This window comes from Podarcis vaucheri, assembly GCF_965113315.1.
Source record: "Podarcis vaucheri genome assembly, chromosome: 9".
Classification (NCBI taxonomy): Eukaryota; Metazoa; Chordata; class Lepidosauria; order Squamata; family Lacertidae; genus Podarcis; species Podarcis vaucheri.
Genome location: NC_138767.1, coordinates 44,993,749 through 45,017,564, shown reverse-complemented (window position 1 = coordinate 45,017,564; position 23,816 = coordinate 44,993,749). Strand labels below are relative to the sequence as shown.

The following is a 23,816-nucleotide window of genomic DNA, read 5'->3' as shown; positions in this document are numbered from 1 at the left end:
TTCCTCCCAAGTTCCACAATGCCCCAGCTCATAGTATATGCCACCTGGTATATGTTGAGGATAAAATAAGGTGTTTTAGTTACATGCAATTAATACCTGTTAATATTTTAATAGCTTATTATGCTCCAGGTGAGGCATTATCGTGAATTTAGAATGTGTGTCTTAACGTTGCAGATCTTTGCACATTTTTCATAACCTATGTAAAAAGTACTGTCAGCATCAAATCCTACAAATAGGCAGTGATTTGATACAAAGGCTGCACCCTTACATACTTATCTATACATATTTACCCAGGAGTAAATCCCATGGAGTTCTATGGGACTTACCTCTTTTTAGGCAAGTGGAAGGTTGCACTCCATATGTGTTAAACAGTTCGCTGCAGTGCTAATGTTCCGTTTGTTTCATTTTTATTATATCTTTGACAAAATGGTTTTTATTTATTTATTGTTTTTAACTGAGTGCAAGACCTTTAGCAAATTGTAACTATGTCCTGAATCAGTGTATGTATTTATAGATCTACTATATTACTATGCTGCACAACTATGGAAAGTTCTTGGGCAGTTTACAGTAAAGGTTAAAACCTATAAAGTATACAAATAAAACAAAGGCATAAAATCCAAAAGAGAGTAAAAACTGCAGCAGGATAACAACAGAAAAAGGGATGAAGGATAGTCCAGAAGCTCTGAAAGCACTAAGAATGTCCTTTTGCAGGACCACAAACAATTAACTGCATGTGTGAAAGTCACTGGAGACAAAGATAATCTGGTCTAAAGTTCCCTACATGTGCTCAGGGTTAAGCTCCAGGTTGCTGATGTGGGTAGGATTTGCCAATCTAGTTCAGGGGTTTGGGACAGTGGTAGGGGTGGCTATAAGGGAATATGGGCACACACACCCTCTTTTGCACAAACACAGAGGCACACAGCCCCCTCTTCAGCTGATCCATACAGATCAGCTGAGAACAGGGCAGCTATTGTTAGGAAATAACTGGTGAATACCAATCAATGTGGGGGGAACTACAAAGGAAAATGGCTGCCTGCCTGAATTTTTAAATACAAATCTAATTCCCCTTTCATGTGACAATCTATACAATTTGCATATTCAGGAATGGGTATGAAAAAAATGGACATGAGTTGGCCCTGAAGGGGGAGAGGAATGACTTTTTTCTTGGACAATTCAAAGGATCTGATGTTTTCTCCCAACATTTGAGCAATGCATTGTGCTTTCAAGGGTTGTGAGTAAACAGTTGAGTACTTATTGCATTGTTATTAAATGCTCTTTCATGTGGAATGCTTGGTAGTGAAGAATACCAGTCACAACAATGCAGATACTCAATGTCTTGCAAAATCAGACACTGGGCATCTCTTGCCAAGTAATATTTCCAAGCGTTATTTTTATTGCAGTTCAGCCCATGAGTTCTTACTAGTGTTTATAAGTTGATCCATAAATGATTACAGACTACACTTTCAGATCTATTTCTGGATTCAGAATCTTTGATTTAAACATGTATTAATGGTGGGTGTAAGTACAAATTGTGTAGGAGTTGAGATCAGGCGACAATCCGTGTTTGTGTTTGTGCCTCCCTCTTTGGAAGTTTATTTGTTTACAAAGCAACAGAAATTAAAATAATATGCTGCAGAAAATATTGGCTGGGCAAAATGACAACAGCACAGGCGTTATAATTATTATAGCAGCTCACATGCATACCTCAAATTAAACAATATTAGCTTTGTAGCATTCAGTTTCTGGTTGAATCCTAGGTATATTCTAAATACTTCTGTGTTCTTTGAAAACAACTTTTAAAAACCTACTGTGGCATATTTGGATAGCTTCTGGTTACGAAGCCCAAAGGCTGAATATTCAGGGAAAGAACAAGCAGGTCATACATAAAGTGGCTCCGCTGAAGATGCCCTTGATTTCTGTCCTGTATCTGCAATGAAGACATGATTTTGGTTATTTGAAATGTTGATGTTTTGATCTCTTTCCAATGTAATAGCAACCTTGTGGCTGAGATGAATAGTCCATCTTGTTGACAGCCGAGGTGGTTTAAAACAAAACAAAGGTATATTTATTTGTTTGCAGCTGTCTTGTAATGAGATCCTCATGAAATCTGGTCTAGTAAAATGTCTATGTATGTCGTTCCCCAGCTACCATGTCAATGGCAGCCTGAATATTGGGGCTTCCCAAGTATTCCAACTCTAACAACTTCAGGTAGTTTAAAGGAAGAGCATGCTAGTGGATAGGTAGGGTTGCTGTTAGTGATGGGATGCACTCTATCCCACTTTGGGGACGCGGGTGGTGCTGTGGGTTAAACCACAGAGCCTAGGGCTTGCTGATCAGAAGGTTGGCGGTTTGAATCCGCACAACGGGGTGAGCTCCCGTTGCTTCGTCCCTGCTCCTGCCCACCTAGCAGTTCGAAAGCACATTTCTGTGTGCTGCTATGGTTCGGCAGAAGCGGTTTAGTCATGCTGGCCACATGACCCGGAAGCTGTCTGTGGACAAATGCCAGCTTCCTCAGCCTATAGAGCGAGAGGAGCGCAGCAACCTGGAGTCGTCCGCTACTGGACCTATTGGTCAGGGGTACCTTTACCTTTTACCTACCCCACTTCAAGCACTGCCTTAAGCAGGGGCTGCCAACCATTTTGGACTACCCACTGGACACATTTTGAATTTTGAGAGAGTGTTGGGGGTGCCAGTCACAATATTGCTGCCACGTTGGTGGCCTTTGCTCTGATATAGTTGCGTAATGTAGCATTCCAATGTATCGCTATTCATATTGCAAGGGATGTTGAAGTTGGCAATTTCCATACCATTAAACCGACTGATATTTTCACCACAGATTCCAAATGCTGTACAGAGAAGAAATACCAGCACAGCAAAGAAAATAGTTCCCATTTCCATCTCTGTGTAGGGGGAGCCCATGGCCGTCTTTCTGGTGATCTGTTGGGAAAAGGAGAATCAAAACATTTATGAATAAGTATTATGTTATCATTCAAATTCCTAACTGCCAGAACCAATCTTTTGGAGCACCTCTCCCAATATGAACTTATCATTAAATCTTACCCTTTTCTAGGTGCCCCCTTTGAGGGAAGCTTTTCAGTTGTGTTTCCCCACTTATGGAACGCTTTCCCCAATGAAGTCTACCTGGTGTGATCATTAACATCCTTTTGTAACCAGGTCAAAAAACGTATCTTTTCTCCCTGACATTTGCTGGCTTATGATAGTTTTGCTGTCTGTTGATGATGTGTCCACTGAAGTTTTGGGTGCCTTGCTAGTGACCTATACACAACACTGATGGCAGAAAGTGAGGAGGAATTAAAGAACCTTTTAATGAGGGTGAAAGAGGAGAGCGCAAAATATGGTTTGAAGCTCAACATCAAAAAAATGAAGATCATAGCCACTGGTTTCATCACCTCCTGGCAAATAGACGGGGAAGAAATGGAGGCAGTGAGAGATTTTACTTTCTTGGGCTCCATGATCACTGCAGATGGCGACAGCAGTCATGAAATTAAAAGATGCCTGCTCCTTGGGAGAAAAGCAATGACAAACCTAGACAGCATCTTAAAAAGCAGAGACATCACCTTGCCAACAAAGGTCCGTATAGTTAAAGCCATGGTTTTCCCAGTAGTGATGTATGGAAGTGAGAGTTGGACCATAAAGAAGGCTGATAGCCGAAGAATTGATGCTTTTGAATTATGGTGCTGGAGGAGACTCTTGAGAGTCTCATGGACTGCAAGAAGATCAAACCTCTCCATTCTGAAGGAAATCAGCCCTGAGTGCTCACTGGAAGGACAGATCCTAAGCTGAGGCTCCAATACTTTGGCCAGAAGAGAAGACTCCCTGGAAAAGACCCTGATGTTGGGAAAGATGGAGGGCACAAGGAGATGGGGACGACAGAGGACGACATGGTTGGACAGTGTTCTCAAAGCTACCAGCATGAGTTTGATCAAACTGCGGGAGTCAGTGGAAGACAGGAGTGCCTGGCGTGCTCTGATCCATGAGGTCACGAAGAGTCAGACACGACTAAATGACTAAACAACAACAGCCTTGCACTCAGTGTTGCTCAGGGATTCCTAAAAAGCAAATGATCACTGCAGTTTTTTAAATCAGTGCAGTTTGAAAGTTTCAGTCCAGGATATTGATTTTAAATGCTGTCCATTTGTTTCCAAACACAGCGGAAACCTGCTCCTTCATCTCAGGAACCTTCATGCAAAATGTGGTTAGTATATCTTAAGAGGTGTCTCAATGCATAGCAAATAAGACAAACAACTTAAAAAATATATAGTCGTTTGTTCAGTTTTTATCACAGTATGTTGTTCTTTTTTCTGATATTTTTATATTTTTTTAAACTTCTTGGAGATTCCTTATGTGTCAAGCAATTCACAATCTGAAAAAATACTGCTGCAGCTAAGAATAATGTAAAGTAGCTACATAGCAAATTGCAAACATGTGCTGGATTATGGAGAAAGAGAGTTCCATAAAGACATCTACTTCTGCTTCATTGACTATGCAAAAGCCTTTGACTGTGTCGACCACAGCAAACTATGGCAAGTTCTTAAAGAAATGGGAGTGCCTGATCACCTCATCTGTCTCCTGAGAAATCTCTATGTGGGACAAGAAGCTACAGTTAGAACTGGATATGGAACAACTGATTGGTTCAAAATTGGGAAAGGAGTACGACAAGGCTGTATATTGTCTCCCTGCTTATTTAACTTATATGCAGAATTCATCATGCGAAAGGCTGGGCTGGATGAATCTGAAGCCGGAATTAAGATTGCCGGAAGAAATATCAACAACCTCAGATATGCAGATGACACAACCTTGATGGCAGAAAGTGAGGAGGAATTAAAGAACCTTTTATTGAGGGTGAGAGAGGAGAGCGCAAAATATGGTTTGAAGCTCAACATTCAAAAAACGAAGATCATGGCCGCTGGTCCCATCACCTCCTGGCAAATAGAAGGGGAAGAAATGGAGGCAGTGAGAGATTTTACTTTCTTGGGCTCCATGATCACTGCAGATGGTGACAGCAGTCACGAAATTAAAAGACGCCTGCTTCTTGGGAGAAAAGTAATGACAAACCTAGACAGCATCTTAAAAAGTAGAGACATCACCTTGCCAACAAAGGTCCATATAGTAAAAGCTATGGTTTTCCCAGTAGTGATGTATGGAAGTGAGAGCTGGACCATAAAGAAGGGGACGACAGAGGATGAGATGGTTGGATGGTGTTCTTGAAGCTACCAGCATGAGTTTGATCAAACTGCGGGAGGCAGTGGAGGACAGATGTGCCTGGCATGCTCTGGTCCATGGGGTCACGAAGAGTCGGACACGACTAAACGACTAAACAACAACAAAGCTACATAGCAATGCAAACCAGCATGCAAGGCAATCACTGTCCATTTGTTTTGCTGAAATCCCTTTTCTACTGAGAAGTAGATGCAATGATAAGAGGAGAGTATGTGCTTGTGCTATATGTTTTATTTTATTTTGCTTTGCTTTTGCCTCCCCCCCCCCACTTTTAGAAGGTGTCTTTTAATTGCTTTGTGTCATCAGATGCTGTTTTTGTCAATGTGATTTGGTTCACGTGTTCTCAGCCTGTTCCAAGCTATGGCATGAACTGCCAAAGTTTGATTTGCAGGAAACTGGTGTGAGCAGTCCTGTCTTGTTACAGGAGGCTGAAATACTTGGACTTTTGTGGTCTCACCCTGTTGCATGATTTTATGCATTGTCTCTACACCCGTTGTTCTGCCTGGACACTAAGGTCCAACGCTGAGGGCCTTCTGGCGGTTCCTTCACTGCGAGAAGCAAAGTTACAGTGAACCAGGCAGAGGGAATTCTTGGTAGTGGTGCCCGCCCTGTGAAACACCCTCCCATCAGATGTCAAAGAAATAAACAACTATCTGACGTTTAGAAGACATCTGAAGGAAGTCTTGTTTAGGGAAGCCTGATGTTTAAATGTATTTTTAATCTTTTGTTGGAAGCGGGGTATAAATTATTATTATTATTATTAGTAGTAGTAGTAGTAGTAGTAGTATGAGTGACATTTGCAAGATTTGTCTTTCCTACCTCAGAAATACCATCAATTTGTGGTGGTCACTTCAGATACAATATAAACACAATAGACTGAAAGTTCTGGGGAAGCCACATTTCAGTGCATTCCTAAGCCTTTCCTTGTAACCCTAATAGTGGTGAATCGGAAAGAGAAAAGATGGATGGGGGAGACTGCCCTCCCTTGCTCCATCCCATTTCTGCTGCCAGAAGAGGAAGTCAGGTGGGCTGGATTGAAAAGGGGATTTGGAGGGAGGCATAGGAACTATGTGTTTGTATATATCACTGTACACCACCTTGATATATTACGTGAGATGGTGTCATATAAGCATTTTTATAAATATCAATAAATTAAATACACAAAAGACCACATGTTCAACTAGCCCAGTATTCTGACACTGACTGGCAGTGTTTTCCCAGGGTTTCAGGAAGGAGTCATTCCCAAACCTATTTGGAAACCCTGGGAATTGAACCTGGAATTATTGATAAATCTGATAGGCTAGGGTTTGCAGAGTTGAAGTTTAGCAAATGGTTGCTCACTTTTTGGTCAGAATTGCAGACGTAGTACGTGTGTGTGTGTATGTGTATGACCTGTCAGATGACATAGCTATAATTGGGTGGCACAGCTATAAAAGAGGCCCCCCCCCAGGAGACCAATTCCAGGATATTTAGTGCCAAACACACCCATGTAACTATAATGATAAGGACAAAATGAACAGGAGCCAGTTATAACTAATAACAGACGAACAGCTCAGCAGAATAAAAATAGGCAACACAGGACTTTCCAGCTAAGGCTAAAAGATTGGGAGGTAGTTTCAGAGCCTGGGTGCAGTCACTGGAAATATGTTCCCCACCAATAGCCATTGTTACTGGGATCCAGGGGAGCCTGGAACAGAAAATAAATGGAAGCTGTACCAGAAAGCTGGGGTTCAAGTAGAAGTGTTGGATAATCTATACCAAAGCTGTGGTGTAGACTGTGCTTGGAATAAAGTAATTTGTTTTAACAATGTTCAGTGAATTAGTTCGAAAATCTCTGAACTACACCTGAAAGTTGTTCCCATAATTGCTGCTGGGTGAATTGAACATGAATTAAGTTTTTTTTTTTTGGGGGGGGGGGGTTAAGAACTTTGAATGTCTTCCTTCATCTTTAGACACTTTGAGCCTTTAAGCTTAAACATGATAATTGTTGAGAAAAACAAATTAATCATTTTGCATTCCACTCTTCTTAAGTATATTTTACACTTTAGCACAGCAGCTCTCAGCCTTCTGAATGCTGGGGGGAAATAGCCAAGGAGCATTTGGATGAATGTGAATAGAACTGTGAACTGAACCTGAACCCAACTAGTTCATTTTGTAAAGGTAAAGGTACCCCTGCCCGAAAGGGCCAGTCTTGACAGACTCTGGGGTTTGTGCGCCCATCTCACATCTATTGGCCGGGGGCCAGCGCTGTCCGAAGACACTTCCGGGTCACGTGGCCAGCGTGACAACGCTGCTCTGGCGAGCCAGAGCCGCACACGGAACGCCGTTTACCTTCCCGCTGGTAAGCGGTACCTATTTATCTACTTGCCCCCGGGGGTACTTTCGAACTGCTAGGTGGGCAGGCGCTGGGACCGAGCAGCGGGAGCGCACCCCGCCGCGGGGATTCGAACCGCCGACCTTCCGATCGGCAAGCCCTAGGCGCTGAGGCTTTAGCCCACAGCGCCACCCGCGTCCCATTTTGTATAAAAGTTCATTTTGTATAAAAGGACAAATGGGAACATGTCCTTTTTGGACATGTTAAACTTGAATTAGTTGCTTTTAAAAATAAACTTCCAAGCTCATGTACAAAATAGGGAGAGTATGCAATGCCTTAATGTCTGCTTCTTCAGAAGTTAGGAGGAAATACTGCATTTATCTACAGTTTTGGGATATGGGATACATCCTGTTAAATTAAAATAATACCCATCTGTTGTGTTCTGTCTGCATCACCCCAGGTTAATCCACCAGAAGGCATGGTTTTGAAAACCTTTTTGTATACAGTGTGTGTGTGTGTGTGTGTGTGCGCGCGCACACACACTTTACATATATTCTTTAAGGCCGTAATTAGACCTGCCAGATAACACTGATATAATTAGCACATTGAAAAGGGACTTTTTTATGAGACCAATTGTGGGATTTTTAGTGCCAAGGCAGATGGGGGCCTCAGAACTACATTAGCACTGAACTATCCAAATTGCACACCCACTACTTCTCATCATAGCCGTAATGTTATACATAAATCCATGCCAATACTTTTAGTCCTCTCTTTTGATGACATCAGATTTTGCACTTCTCCACACAGAAAGGTTTGAACTTGCACAGCAGCTCAAAAGTTAATCCTACACTGTTTGTTAGTTAAGCAGCAGTGTGCTCAAATGACAGGGATATCATGCCCTCCATGATAGGAGATACCTGGAAGCATCTGATATGTAAAGCTGGTGCTTCATGTTCTGAATGATATCACTCAGTTTCAAAAAAAACCTTAGGAGTAAGTGAATAGACAGAATGGATGGGATATAGGTTGAATGAACCAATAAAGCTGGAGTAGGTAATGGTTGCGCTGTGGGTTAAACCACAGAGCCTAGGACTTGCCTATCAGAAGGTTGGCGGTTCGAATCCCCGCGAAGGGGCGAGCTCCCGTTGCTCGGTCCCTGCTCCTGCCAACCTAGCAGTTCGAAAGCATGTCAAAGTGCAAGTAGATCAATAGTTACTGCTCCGGCGGGAAGGTAAATGGCTTTTCCATGCGCTGCTCTGGTTTGCCAGAAGCGGCTCAGTCATGCTGGCCACATGACCCAGAAGCTGTACGCTGGCTCCCTTGGCCAATAAAGCGAGATGAGCGCCGCAACCCCAGAGTCGGCCACGGTTGGACCTAATGGTCAGGGGTCCCTTTACCTTTAGGTAATTGCAAGCCTGGGGTGGGTGTATACGAATGTGGCACTTCAGACCTCCTTATCTGGCTCTCAGGATCAAGGCCATTTCATCTCATCAGATCAGCCCCCTCACTGGCCCTGTTCTGCACCCTCTTTGAGTATTTTTGCCTCGCTGGAATGTGTCCTTGAACTACCACAATGCATCTTTCTTACTTCTGGGAGAGGTGGAGGAGGATGCAGAAACATTTGGCTTTTGCATAGCTGGAATATAGCTTAGTCTACAGAGCTAAGGGTCCTCTCCATTGACACACAACCCACTGGCACACAGTTCCCAGAATGTATACGTCTGGACATATCTGGATTACTGCAGTTGGCATCATGGGCTGGCCGTAACTTTGGCCCCCAAAAACTCAACAACTTTTCTGCCTGGATTTTCACTGTTTGAAATATGGCAACCCTACCAGAAGATTCCCTGTGAGGGAATAGGAACATAGGAAACTGTCTCACACTTACGCAGACCATTGGTCCGTTTTACAGAGCATTGTCTACACTGACTTGCAACAGCTCTCCAAGGTTCCAAGCAGGGAATGTCTGCCATCCCTACTTGGTGATACCCCAGTTTCAGGGGTGCTGATTTGGACCCCAGGTTATGGGTGCCCATCGTGCACGACATGACGTCATGACGTGACATTGCGATGTGACGTCATGACATCACATGCCCTACAGCCTCAGAACCTGTCCTGTGGCACTGGAAGTCAGGTTCTGAGGTCTTGCAAGGCCTCAGACGGCATCTCCAAGGTCTCACAAGGCCTCAGGCATGACCTCTGGTGCTTTGCAAGGCACTGGAAGTTGCATCAGGGGTCCTGCAGTGCGGGTGCTGAGCACCCATAACAAATATTGTCTGGTTGCTCGGGCCCCTAATCCCCCCTATTGTTGGCTCCCCTGCCCAGTTTGAACGTTGAACTTTCTAATTGCTCTACCACTGAGCTGTGGTCCTTCCTTCGGGTTTCTTCACCCCTGCAATAAAGGTTATTTTTTTAAAAATGCTTTTCACTGTATTTGTTTCATTCCCATATTGAGGACACACAGTTTCTGAAAATCTACAGCTTGCAAAAATCTATCTTTCTTGAGTTGGCCTAAAAACAGCAGCAACAACATTTACTAGCCAGTTGCCCGTTCTATAAAGATGTGAATTCTTTAGGATCAAAACTTAAGGAGTTCCATATAATAAGCAACTTAGGGCACAATTATGCACATTGCTATTCAAAACTAAGTCCCGTTCAGCTAACTGGAGCTTACTCCCATGAAAGTGGATATAGGGCAGGAGCTATAGTATTTCTTACAGCCAAATGCTTTGGAATTAGTTTTGACATGAGATGGTTTCAGTGCAAGCAATTATCTGGAAAGGAAATAAGAAAATAGTCCTTGTAGATGTGAACAAATAATTTTGGGGGAGTTGGGGGAACATCTCTAGCATACCACTGTACATTTTGAAAGTAATAACTAAAATTGATATCTTTATTTGTGGGCTCCTAACCTTCATAGCGTCACAAACACCCTATATTCACCTCAAAAATAAATAAATGAGCAGGTTTCTGAGACTATTTTCTTTGAGCACTCTCAAAACCTCATGGGCTTTCCCAAGTTCTCAGGGGGGAAATTGGTTGCAATTCCATCTGTCTCATGTGCCTGTTGAGATCAATGTCTCCATCCACATCTATTTGAACATACATTTTAAACCCACGTAATGCCCAGAAATGGTGGTGGTGATAAACAGTGGATAACCCTGCAGCAATCATCCTACCCGCCCCTAGCCAGAAACATATCTGATTTGCTGGGTGATAATACAAAGTGATACAGAATCACACAAGTAAGAGAAGATCGAATTAGAGCATGTTGACTGTTAGTCCGGAAGTTGAGGCAATGAAATGGGTTTCATTTTAACTGGAGACTGTCACCATAGGCTAATGAGGATGAAGCTTCTGGGTGGAGATAGCCCTGCCGGATGGTCAAGGTTCCAACCTGAGCTTTGTCCACCCACCTACTAAAGCTTCTTCCACCTCTCCTGCCTCCAACTCCACTTTGCATTTTCCTAGCAAATGTGCTTTGCAAGACAAACACCTACTTGATGGGGGCACTGAAGTTTGTGTTTACCTAGCTCATAATACCAAGTTGGCCAGCTGAGCATGCTTACCTGATATATGTATCAGCCATGCATGCTGCAGGGCATTATTCCAAGCTTGTGTGATTTTAAACTAAAAGTAGTGTGTACAACAATCTGCATGGGGCTCCCTTCCTGCTCTGCATCTTCATCTGGTCTGTTCCTGGTCTTGATCCATGTGCTAGTAGAAGGAACTGCTCACAATGGTGACATCCACTTTCCCAACTCACAGAATGGTGGCACCTGCTATGTTCAGTGCATGGGTAATGCAACTGAACAACAAACCCCCCAGGAGTAATGCAGGTATGACCTACACTTAGTCGGCTTGTGCCAAAGCTACAAATCCAGGAGAAGCCTTGGTGACAAAAACACGAACTTTCTCTAAATGCTTACTGGGAGAGCTTGAAATGAATGAGCCAAGAATGGTAGATCATCTGTCATTTGCTGCAACACTTGAGCCACTCCTAAGTACTGTATTATTTTCTGCTTTATCTAATAAATGTAGCATTTACATAGCAGGATGCAAATGATAGGATTGCAAGCTAAATTCACAGAAAATGAATGGCACCACAGCTTTTTGTTTTAGGCATTCTTTGCCAAACCAGTACCTGTGACTCCCTGCTAGAGATAGCATGGCAGATGACTGAAAGGATATCTGAAATTGGGTTGGGTTAACTATAATGCATTTCTGTATTTGAAAGTACTTAATAAGCCTATCTCCAAAGGAAAACAAATGTAGCTGTTTGGTTATCGAGCTATATCCATCATCTATCTATCTATCTATCTATCTATCTATCTATCATCTATCATCTATCTATCTATCTATCTATCTATCTATCTATCTATCTATCTCTCTCTCTCTCTCTCTCTCTCTCTCTCTCTATCTATCTATCTATCTATCATCTATCTATCATCTATCTATCATCTATCATCTATCTATCATCTATCTATATCTATCTATCTATCTATCTATCTATCTATCTATCTATCATCTATCTATCTATCTATCATCATCTAGTGTTCTCTCTTTCTCAAATCGTGCCAAGAGTTAATTTGTTACATCTAATAGTCACACATGGTCACATTCATAAACACAGTAGGGAATGTTTTACAGCAACAATGAAGCCCTGATGGAAGGTTTTGTTTTCATATTGAGAGGGATCTTTCCCCAGGAATTACAAATCATTTAAAAAGTTATTGCTGTACATAGTGACTATACATAATTCTCACTAATCCACTTTGTGAAACATGGTTTGAAAATCTTGTGTTGCTAACCGAAGGTGGCTTTGGGCTGTCAAAAACTCTTTTGTATTTTGAGATGTCTAGATGTTGATTCGCTATTAAATAAATTGTCATCAGGAAGACAATCTTTTCAGTTATTCTCCCAGCATGAATCTTTTATGAACTTCAAATCCCCCAGGGATAGATCTAAAGCAGACAAGGTCTTGATCTGACCACCAAAGATGGTTTAGTGCTGTCTTGTTACAGCGCTGGCAATACCCAGTCTTGATGACTGACAGAAGTTGTTCCAGTTGGGGAGATTCAGATAAGCCACCTGAGTTCTTTAATTTTACAATGATTGACATTCAAACTTCTTATTGCTTATTGCTTTTTTTTTTTTTTTTACAAACCTGCATTCTACAAAAAACATCTCCAGCTCTATTGAAACTGTGGCAGATGGTGCATAAATGTATTGGGAAATGCAAAACTGGTGATCATACCATCATACAGCTAATGAGATGTTTGAGATAATAGGAGCCCCTTAATGTAAGAAAATAGGTTGTTCCATTTTATTTATTTCTGTACCATAGTCCTGGCATATACCTAACCAGCAGTGGGAACTACTACTAAATGGAAATTCCAGTTGTATTTGATGGAAGCAGGCCATGTGAATAGGAATGGCAACGTGGTTAGGGTGGCACTGGTGTAGGAGGTAAATCTAGCTGTAACCCTCTACTCACTTACTTTGGAGTAAGCATAACTGAACCCAATGGAAGTTAGTTCTCAGTAAATAGTATACAACTAAACTGTACACCCCCCATACACCCCAATCAGATGTTACCAAAGAGTAAAGGAACAGCCATGGTGCAATACACTATATGTATGCTGGTAATAGTAGCAAAAAAGGGATGCCAGTGGTGCTGTGGTTTAAACCACTGAGCCTCTTGGGCTTTCTGATCAGAAGGTTGGTGGTTCAAATCCCTGTGATGGGGTTATCTCCCATTGCTCTGTCCCAGCTCCTGCTAACCTAGCAGTTCAAAAGGATGCCAGTACAAGTAAATGAATAGGTACCACTGCCGCGGGAAGGTAAATGGCGTTTCCGTGTGCTCCGGTTATAACTTTTTTTCCTTTGGACAAATTTGGATGAAATATGCATACAGTGGTACTTCGGGTTACAGACACGTCAGGTTACAGACTCCACAAAGCTGGAAATAGTACCTCGGGTTAAGAACTTTACCTCAGGAAGAGAACAGAAATCGTGTGGTGGTGGCGGCACAGCAGCAGCAGTGGGAGCCCCATTAGCTAAAGTGGTACCTCAGGTTAAGAACGGACCTCCAGAATGAATTAAGTTCTTAACCCGAGGTACCACTGTAATATAATGACCTCTATAATTTGGCAAACTTCAACCACTCTATGAAGTGGTTAAAGGTAAAGGGACCCCTGACCATTAGGTCCAGTTGTGACCGACTCTGGGGTTGCGATGCTCATCTCACTTTATTGGCCGAGGGAGCTGGCATACCGCTTCAGGGTCATATGGCCAGCATGACTAAGCCGCTTCTGGCGAACCAGAGCAGAGCACAGAAACGCCGTTTACCTTCCCGCCGGAGCAGTACCTATTTATCTACTTGCACTTTGATGTGCTTTTGAACTGCTAGGTTGGCAGGAGCAGGGACCGAGCAGCGGGAGCTCACCCCGTCACAGGGATTCGAACTGCCGACCTTCTGATAGGCAAGTCCTAGGCTCCGTGGTTTAACCCACAGCACCACCTGCGTCCCTATGAAGTGGTTAAAGACTTCCAAATTATAGGCAAATAAGTCCAGGGCCTTTTGTGTTTTTTCCTTTTTTAAAAAGGGAAAAAAACCACCCATAACATTTTTTTTAATTTTTGGCCACAATTGGCAAAGGAAAAATCTTGCAAATTTTAGGTTTTGTCCACCATCCCATTCTGGAGTTATGGTAAACTTAGAGTAATTTATTTTGCTTTCAGCAAATGCTTGATCATAGCATTAGTGTGATGCCCACATCATCAAAAGGTGCCACCTCCTAGAAATAGCACTTCAACTCTGAGAATCCAGTCCAAGGTATCCTGCTTTGCCTTGTGAGTAAACCCAATCCAATGCACACCCCTTGAGATATGCTTTTAAACAGTTAACATTTCTTGCAAATTTATTGTTTCTACTGTTTGAGAGATTTAAAGCAGTTCAAGAAAATCCAGTTGACACAAGTTGCTTTAGCCTTGCGGGTGAAAACACCCTTATATTCCAGACTTTGAATTGGGAAGGTCAAATAAACATAAAAAGGTATGAGAAAGCAACCAGACTTACCTACAGTTCAGCATAAAATGGGAAATGTGAGGAGCCAGCATGACAGTTTAGAGATGTCCTATTAGCTTTGCATGTGTGTTTGCTGTCTCATAATGAATGGCTAAATCCTGACATTCAATATAGAGACTCAATACACCCATTTTATTAGATATTATTTCCTATCTGGAAAGGGTTTTGGGGGGAGGGGAGGTTTCCCAGGGAGGGGCCATCAGCATTATTGCCACATGACCTACAGTAAGAGAAGATATACAGATTAGTTTTTCCAAAACAACACCTGCTTCCTTGCTAGCATCACAGTAAAGTTGAGTTGTCCTCCTTTGTATGACATCTCTTTTTTCAGAGACATTTGCATTGTATGCATTCTTATAATAACAACATTAAGGTGAGGCCAGATCACATTTCCTATCCATACTCAAAAGAGCACATTAGTGAACAGGTGCACCATGGATGCAAACAATATGAATTCATAGAGAATTGGCTGTCTTATTTAATCATTTATGGGAGAATCTAGTTACTGTTTGGAATGACCTTCTTTTGTGCTGGCACCAGTAAACTCGTTGTGCCTTTGATATAGCTCTTTTCCATCACTTTGCCCATTTTTTCCCTTCTGGAAGTTCCTTTCCTGGACAAAACACAAATTATACTTGCCTACATACCTAGAATGTGATTTAGTCAAAGTAAAGCCCTTTTACTTTGTTGTTGTTGTTGCAGTGTGGGATTAGTTGATTCACTTACATATCAAAGTACAAGAGAACTGAAATACTGAACAAGATGTGCTATCGCCATCATTGTTTCAATATTCCAGAAAAATGGCACAGGGATCACTTTTTAAAATCATCTGATAGTCCTGTTTCTAAAGAATGGGGTTTTTTGTTTTGTTTTGGTTATCTGTGGACCACATGGAAATATAGTTAATGATACAGCTAAATGAGTAAAATGTTAAAATATCATAAGCGGGTAATCTTCAGAGGATTAAAAACTATTAAAAAATAGTTCACTGCTTGATATAGACTGTGGAGAATCTTCTTGATATTTTCATTTGATGATTTAACATCCAGCATTAATTTTATACAGGTAAAAAAAATAAATTCTATAAGGGGAGATTCTGTAATCTCCCCTTACCCCCTGACTGCCCAATGGATGCTTTCCCCAATTACAGTATTTCCCATATGCTGTGCTTTGCTTGGGTGGGAAAGAGGTTGTGAATTTTGTCCCTTTTAGAACAAGATAAAAGCATGTTTTCACTCATTCTAACTTGTGTGATGAGAATCTCTGGAGGATGAAGTGTAATGTGTGCAGTTCATTGAGACAGACGGCTGCTCACTCAAACAGAACAAAATCCAGATTCAAAGGTTCTTTCTTTTGTTTATACAAACTCAGCGTTGTTTTTTTAAAGATATTTATCCTAGAAAGGCATAGTTTCCTCCATTTTTTTTTTAAAAAAATGAAGGAAATGTACACCATAAATATAAAAGATCTCAGCAGGAAGAAATGGTGAAAGCACATAACCTTCTATTTTCAGCAGACAGGGAGTGGGCTAACACTGTTATCCAGCAACTCCAAAACTTTGGGAATTCTACTGCTCAACACAAGAGTACCATATTCCACTTTAATCTCCTCACTCTTTTTAGAAATCTTTCATTTGGGAAACAATTTTTTAGTGTGCTCCCAGCAGTATATTTGTGGGGAGTGGGTGGCGCTGTGGACTAAACTACTGATCCTCTTGGGTTTGCTGATTGGGAGGTCGGCAGTTCGAATCCCCACAACAGGGTGAGCTCCCATTTCTTTGTCCCAGCTTCTGCCAACCTAGCAGTTCAAAAGCACACCAGTGAGAGTAGATAAATAGGTACCGCTGCAGCGGAAAGGTAAATGGCGCTTCCATGCGCTCTACCACTTGTCATGGTCCTCCGTGCACCAGAAGCGGTTTAGTCATGCTGGCCACATGACCCAGAAAGCTGTCTGTGGACAAACACTGGATTCTTTGGCCTGAAGCAAGATGAGTGCCGCACCCCATAGTTGTCTTCGACTGGACTTAACTGTCCAGGGGTCCTTTATTTTTCTCTCAGTAGGCAGAAAATTGTAATAGACATGCAAGAATGAGGTCTGGAACACGTGACCAGCTGGGAAGATCCTGGAGCAATGGAAGGGAAGGCAGGGGGTATATACAAGGGATGCAGCCTTTTCTGTGGTGGCCCCATGGCTGTGGAACTGCCTCTCTCAAGATATGCAATATGCTCCATCCTAGTTGTCCAGCCTTCTGGAGTAGGTTTGGGGAGCTTGAAGGGTGGAGGAGAGGTGGGTGGGTGGGTGGAGTACTGTTGCACATGAATAAATCCTTGTGCTGACTGGATACATTAGTTGGATGCCACCCAAGGTCTTTAGAAATTTATGGTAGCTTGAACAGAAAGTGGGGAGCTATGAGTAAAGTATTTTAATATACTGCTAAATAATAGAATACAGTGGTACCTCTGGTTATGTACTTAATTCACTCTGGAGGTCCGTTCTTAACCTGAAACTGTTCTTAACCTGAAGCACCACTTTAGCTAATGAGCCCTCCCGCTGTTGCCCCCCACCGCCACACGATTTCTGTTCTCATCCTGAAGCAAAGTTCTTAACCCGAGGTACTATTTCTGGGTTAGCGGAGTCTGTAACCTGAAGCGTATGTAACCTGAAGCGTATTTTACACTTATTTTACTATACTGTACACTTATTTTACTATGGGCTATTTCTGGCGTAGATTGGACCTAACATACTTGTATGATATTTCTAACTTCTCCAATCTAGTGCCCTTTAGATGTTATTAGACTTCCATTTCCCCCAGTTTCAGCCAGCACATATATAGAGGGGACCTGGTTGGGGAGGGGCATTATTTACTTCAAATATTATTTGCTTCAAATAATACCCGGGGCATTATTTTTTTGCTTCATGACATTGCCTTCTTTTTTTGAGTCACAGGTGCTGTCTTTGCAGAGCCCTGGGTACTAAGGCATCCACAAAACTTCCACTGTGGGTGCCTGGTCGGGTGACCCAACATGTTGTGTGTATGATGTCACACAGTGCACCAAGGCCCGACGGAGCTCATCACAGCCATGGAAGGGTCTGATGGGGCCTGTTGCATCATGTGATGCTATGCATGTGCCACATTGTGCTGTGTGACATTACAACCCCAATGTGGAGTGGAACCTGGCATGCCTGCTTTGAGTTCATTACACAAAGGCCATTATGATGGGGAAAGGGGGAAGTGAAATGACAAACAACTGTGTAAGAAGAATTACAGTGGAACCTCGGGATGCGGATCCGTTCCGGAGCCCTGTTCGCATCCTGAATAGAACGTAAGACGTGACTGTGCATCTGCGCATGCACGGGTCGCGTTTCGCCGCTTCCACGCATGTGTGTGACTTCATTTTGACCATCTGTGCATGCGCGAGTGGCGAAACCCAGAAGTAATGCGCTCCGTTACTTCTGGGTCGCCATGGAGCACAACCCGAAAACACTTATCCTGAAGCATATTTATCCCGAGGTATGACTGTATAAAGATGATCTTGGTGTTATTCTCTTGGGCTTGAACCCCACCACTACAGACTATTTGGGCTTTGGACTTTTTGGTCTGCTACCTTGTAACATAAGAAATGTCCCTATTGTACCTTCTTTATATGTTTGTGTGACTTTATTATTTTCTGTGCCAGTTTCTGTGTTTCAAATAAAACATTAAACCTTTTAACTCAGTGTCTGAACTACCAATTTAAGTTCAGCAGTTGAACAAGGCTCCAAGGACCAGAGATTAAATTGATCAAGAGGTCTGTAGGATATCTTGAAGTCAAGTTTGGTACCATTTTTAAAAATCACCCTGAAATTAAATCCCTACAGCATCTCACATTTTGCTGTGTTATCAGTAATACTAGTGTACCTCGTGGTGCCTTTTCAACAAACACCTTTCAGCACCATATGGATGGAGCAAGATGATGATGTACAACCTGTGGAGCTGAAAACAATTAGGCTATTGATGGTCATGCCAGAATAAAAGTGTTCACGGCTTGTAATTTGCAATGGATTTTATTACCAGTACCTGAAAAGATGGTCTCTGCTTCTGAGCAGACAGACATCCTGTTGGATAAAATGGGAAGTCACAAATGTCATGCCATTCATGCTGTGGCTCATGGTGAGCACTCGCAGTTGGCTTGTGCATCTGTACAAGTAATTGGTTTTGAAGTGCAGCTTATCAAATGTGTTTGCCTCTGAAAAGGGGGGGGGAGAAAGAGAGAGAGAGAAGCTCAAGAGCAAAATTTGTTTATGGGAAGACGAGGTTGGCATTCAGGTTCATCAGACGCAGTGCCTTGCTTTGAGAAAACAGGAAGGATGGCACCAAAAGGAAAATAAACACAAGATTAATTAGCAGTAACTGCGCCTCTAAGCATTGGCAGATAAGCTTCTGAAAGATAGGGATGTGGCCAGAGAGCAAAGATGGCCCATTAAGTCACTGAAATCCAGTTTATTTTTTATAGCTAGATATGGCCCAACCATTTCCAGAAAACTAGGATGTGTAACAAAAGCAGATGAAAGAGTACAATGTGGCAGAATAGAGAGAAGCTAGCCAGGGTTGCTACGTTGTTATCAAGCTGCTCGAGAAATGAAGGTCAAATTATGCCATTACCTATAATAATTTAAACCAAATAAACCATGCAAGTTCCTTACCTCAGTAACAGTCTAGGCCTAAGTAAGAGCTACTGGAGGATACATAAATGGACTGCTGTTCCAGTACCTTGTAGTAATCTATATTGCCATTCTGGCATTTGAATTAACCTCTGATGACGCTGTAACAATGCAACAGCTTGGGGCCGACCATTGACAAAATTTTCAAATGGAGCAATGAAGTATGCAAAGCTATTATTTTGAAAACAAAATGGATGCACAATGTGTTTGATACAGGCTGTCCAAAGTATATAACTATGCTGAAGTTTATGTACTTGACAAAGCAATCAAGCTAATATAATGCTAAAACTGATGCTAATGATCTATACAGTTGTACCTTGGTTTTCGAACAACTTAGTTCTTGAACATTTCAGCTCCCAAACACTGCAAACCCGGAAGTGACTGTTCCAGTTTGCAAACTATCTGCAGCCAATCAGAAGCCACACTTGGGTTTCCGAACATTTTGGAAGTCGAACGGACTTCTGGAACGGATTCCATTTTACTTCCAAGGTACAACTGTATAGGTGCAAAACAGACCAGTACAACTCATGTCACATATTGTGGTATATAGCTATAATAATACTTAGCTTTATAACTTTAAGCTATTTTAGGTTTCTCGGTTAGGCCAGTGGCAGATAATCTATTGCTGGCAGCAGTTCTCCATAGCCTTTTCACCACCACATCTGTCTTTGAGTGTAAGGCTATGACAATGACTATTATGTCCACAGCACAACTGCTAAAAACCACTAGAGGCGGCACTCAAGACATTTATGAGGAGCAGCTGTTGGACATTTGTAGTTTCAGTAACTGAAAGTGTCCAATCAACACAGCCACACAGAATGTCGTTACTGATTGGGTCTTCATGTTGCATTGTGTCCAATTGTTATTGAAAATGTTGAGCCATCAGTGATGTTTAGGCAATTTCATTCTGCTCCTCTGCAAGATTCCTAGTGTCGGAGCTCATCAAGATGAGTCTCCTTCTGCTTTGACAGCTCTTGGACAGCATAATACCAATGTACAACCTTCTTTTATTCTAGATCATCACAAACGTGCAATCATGGCCATTATCCTATTGTTGCAACCTGTTGGGGGGGGGTATTCTTGATGACTGCCAGGAAGCTGGAAATACTAACAGCAAATTCTTTATTGAGCATGCAGTCCATTTTCAAAGGAGTACTTATCAATCACAGTACAATGTTCACCCTTCCCCATACTAAAGCAGCTGTAGAAAAGAGAGAGAGCAATGCCTGTGTGTAGCATTGCCTAGGCAAAAATAGCCTAGAGGTTACTAAGATAGTAGTTACTTTAGACATTCTGCATGTAAGGTTTTTGCTGTTGTTGTGATTACTTATAGTATCATTTCGAACATTGCCTGATGTATTGGTGTTTTCTTAATGGAAAAGTAGATGCTGCATCCCTTTTAAAATGCTGCAACTCAGTCATGGCAACAGTGACAAAGATTTATGCTGAAAACCAATGTGCAATATCTCATGTTGCTCTTAACATGTTAAACCTGAATGATGAGGCAATTTAGAAACAATTTTACATGTCATTTGCTCTCTAATGGCATCTTTGGAACCATGTTTTTCATTATCCCCTTTTCACCAATGGCGAAATGTTGTCAAACGATTCCACGAAGTGAATTGACAGCCTCACTTTCTCAGTTTTGGGGGTTCCTAAAACATAAATCAGAAAAGAACAGCTCCGCTACATGACTTCTATGCTACTTCTGGTCAATTTCAGTGTGATTTAGTTGTGACTCGATTTTGCTAGACTATGCCCACAATGTTAATGGGGGGGGGCGGACAAATCTTAAGACTGTGCACATGAAAATTGTGAGAGATATGCCACAGTTAAAAGGTCTGAAAAAGTATTTAATCCATCTTTACCATATTGTATAATGAGATGTCTTAACAGCTTGTTGACATTCTGAAGTTGCTCACAAACCAATGTGTTTGCTGGCAACAAGTTGTAAGAGGAAACGTAGAAGGGATCAGAGTTTGTGCTAAGCAACCTTTTCTGTCATTATGCCTATCATCAAATCCCTGACCCTTGGGGTAGGGTGAACCAAAGCTGAAGCAAGACAAGCTGAAGTTATCTGTGGAAGCCCTGTGGGGAACTCCTATTTCATCAAAGACTCAGGAGAGACTGGTAGGTATATATCCTGCCAGGCAGACCCTCTTCCAGGTCATCTGCTGGGTTCCAATCCACACTTGGTTCTTCTCTGGCTTCTGCTTCTGGCAACCAGGCTCTTTCACTAGCTCTGGATTTCTTGTTGAGCCTGATGCTACCTCTGCTCCTGACAAGTTGGAGTAAAAGCAGGAGAGATAGAGGTTGCAGCCAGAGTCCAGGTACAGGTGAGGGGGGCAGGCAAGGTGGCATAAAGACCTACATTGGTATGTTTCCGAGCAAAAATTCAAAGTGTTGGTGCTGACCATTAAAGCCCTGAACGGTTTTGGCCCAGTATACCTGAAGGAGCGTCTCCACTCCCAGACACTGAGATCCACTTCTGAGGGTCTTCTGCGAGAAGCAAGGTTGCAGGGAACTAGGCCTTCTTAGTAGTGGCGCCCACCCTGTGAAACGCCCATGTGATATCAAAGAAGTAAACAACTATTTGACTTTAGAAGACATCTGAAGGCAACCATGTTTAGGGAAGTTTTAATGTTTGATGTTTTATCATGTTTTTAATATTCTGTTGGGAGCCGCCAAGAGTGGCTGGGGAAACCCAGTCAGATGGGCGGGGTATAAATTGTTATTGCTATTGTTATTGTTCAGCCTGCTTTATAATGATTCTTTGGGGTCCTCAGTTGTGCTGGAAGTCTTCACATGGCCACCACTTCCCCTAGACCCCGACACCTTAAAGTTATCTCATTGTATTATTATTATTTTCTCTGTGGATTTCATTCGGTATCTTCCTCTCCCCAGCATGTTTAAAATTTAGCTATTATCAGTTGTATGTTGCTGCCTTTCTCTCCCTATTAAACTTCTTTAAATCCTCTTTCTTAAATAATTCCCAAACCCAACTACCTCTTTCACCACCCTGCTTTATTTTCCCTCATAGCCTTTGCGTGTCTCAATTTTTGCAGAAAAAAACAAAAAAATTAAAAAATGCTGATGTTGCACTACCTAAACCATTTCACAGCTAACAGGTTTTGGGAGTGCTAATTCTTTTTGAAGTATGAAATCCATTGTTTTGGTGAAACACCTGGAACAATGATGTGTTAAAAACAAACTAATGGATCCCCCGCTTTCTGAACTGAAATAGCAGTGTTGGGCTGATATGTAAATAATAGAGTTATTCATACCATCTGTCACTCTTGTATGGGGGAAATAATTTGGTGGTTCTTGTATGCAATTGAGCCAGGCTGTTCTGTTTTGATGAGTGATAAGTGTAAAACATTGCCACTGTCAACAACTGTATATTCTCATGTCATTTCTCATTTTAATGGAGCAAAAGGTGCTGAGAACAAATGCTCCGAGCTGATACTAATCTTCTGCTAGATTAGTATCCATTCTGAAAGTACATAGCGCATGAAAGAGGCTGCATAGTTTTGTCTCCAGGATTCCATGATCATATGCACAAGGAATTTTTAATTGATGATGAAAAGAGGGGAAAGTCTTTAATGTTTTTGCATCTGATTAGATCTGAATCCAACTGGTTGGAAGCCATACACTGCATACATTAAAGCAGAATGATGCAGTAATTTTACAATGTGTGGCGTGGGTTGCTAAATATTGTTGCAAAAAAATAATAATACTTCCAAGCTCTGCAATTTGTTCAAAATGTAATTTTAAATGGGAAAATGTTTCATGGGGCTCAAGGGACTAGATTCAAACAGGCATTTCTACTTTTTTTGGTGGGGGGTTGTTTCAGTCTCTTTTAAAGCTGTGCACACGCACCTGTTTTCTTATGGTTCTCAATTAGCATTAAATTGTGGAGGAACTATATCTGTCTTAAGAGGGTTTTGGTTTTGCCAAATACAATAGAATCACATAGCTGGTGAGGTTATTGTAGGCCGCTAGTCCAGCTATTTGATGCAAGACATCTAGAGACACAAATGAAGACACAAGACACAACTGAAGGCCTGCAGCACAGCCTATCACCAGTTGTTTTTGCTAGAATTTATATACCGTCCTATACCTGGAGGTCTCAGGGTGGTTCACAGAATAAAATCAAAATATAAAACCACAAAATATATAATCAAAATAAAAGCAACAACCCAATAAGCCCCCCCCCAACCCATAGGATGTCAATCAAATCAACCAAAGTCCTGGTTAAAAAAGAACATTTTTGCCTGGTGCCTAAAGGCATAGAATGAAGGCGACAGGCAAACCTCCCTGGGGAGAGCATTCCATAGACAGGGAGCCACTTCAGAGAAGGCCTGTTTTCCGGACCTCTTGAGGAAGAGTTCCATTGTTGAACTGCTCTTGCCATCAGTAACGGCCAGTAGACTTCTCCTAACATTCTACTGAAACCTACACTTCTGTAAC

General features: G+C 42.0%; 1 long non-coding RNA gene across 1 annotated transcript; it reads right to left on the bottom strand.

The window, feature by feature from the left end:
- Nucleotides 1-1,751: 1,751 nt before the first annotated feature.
- Nucleotides 1,752-17,498, bottom strand: LOC309540464. Its single transcript, XR_014223317.1, has 3 exons — nt 17,390-17,498; nt 2,808-2,937; nt 1,752-1,927 (listed from the first exon to the last, which is right to left on the bottom strand). It is a non-coding gene; the product is annotated as an uncharacterized lncRNA (long non-coding RNA).
- Between the last annotated feature and the right edge of the window lie 6,318 nt (nt 17,499-23,816).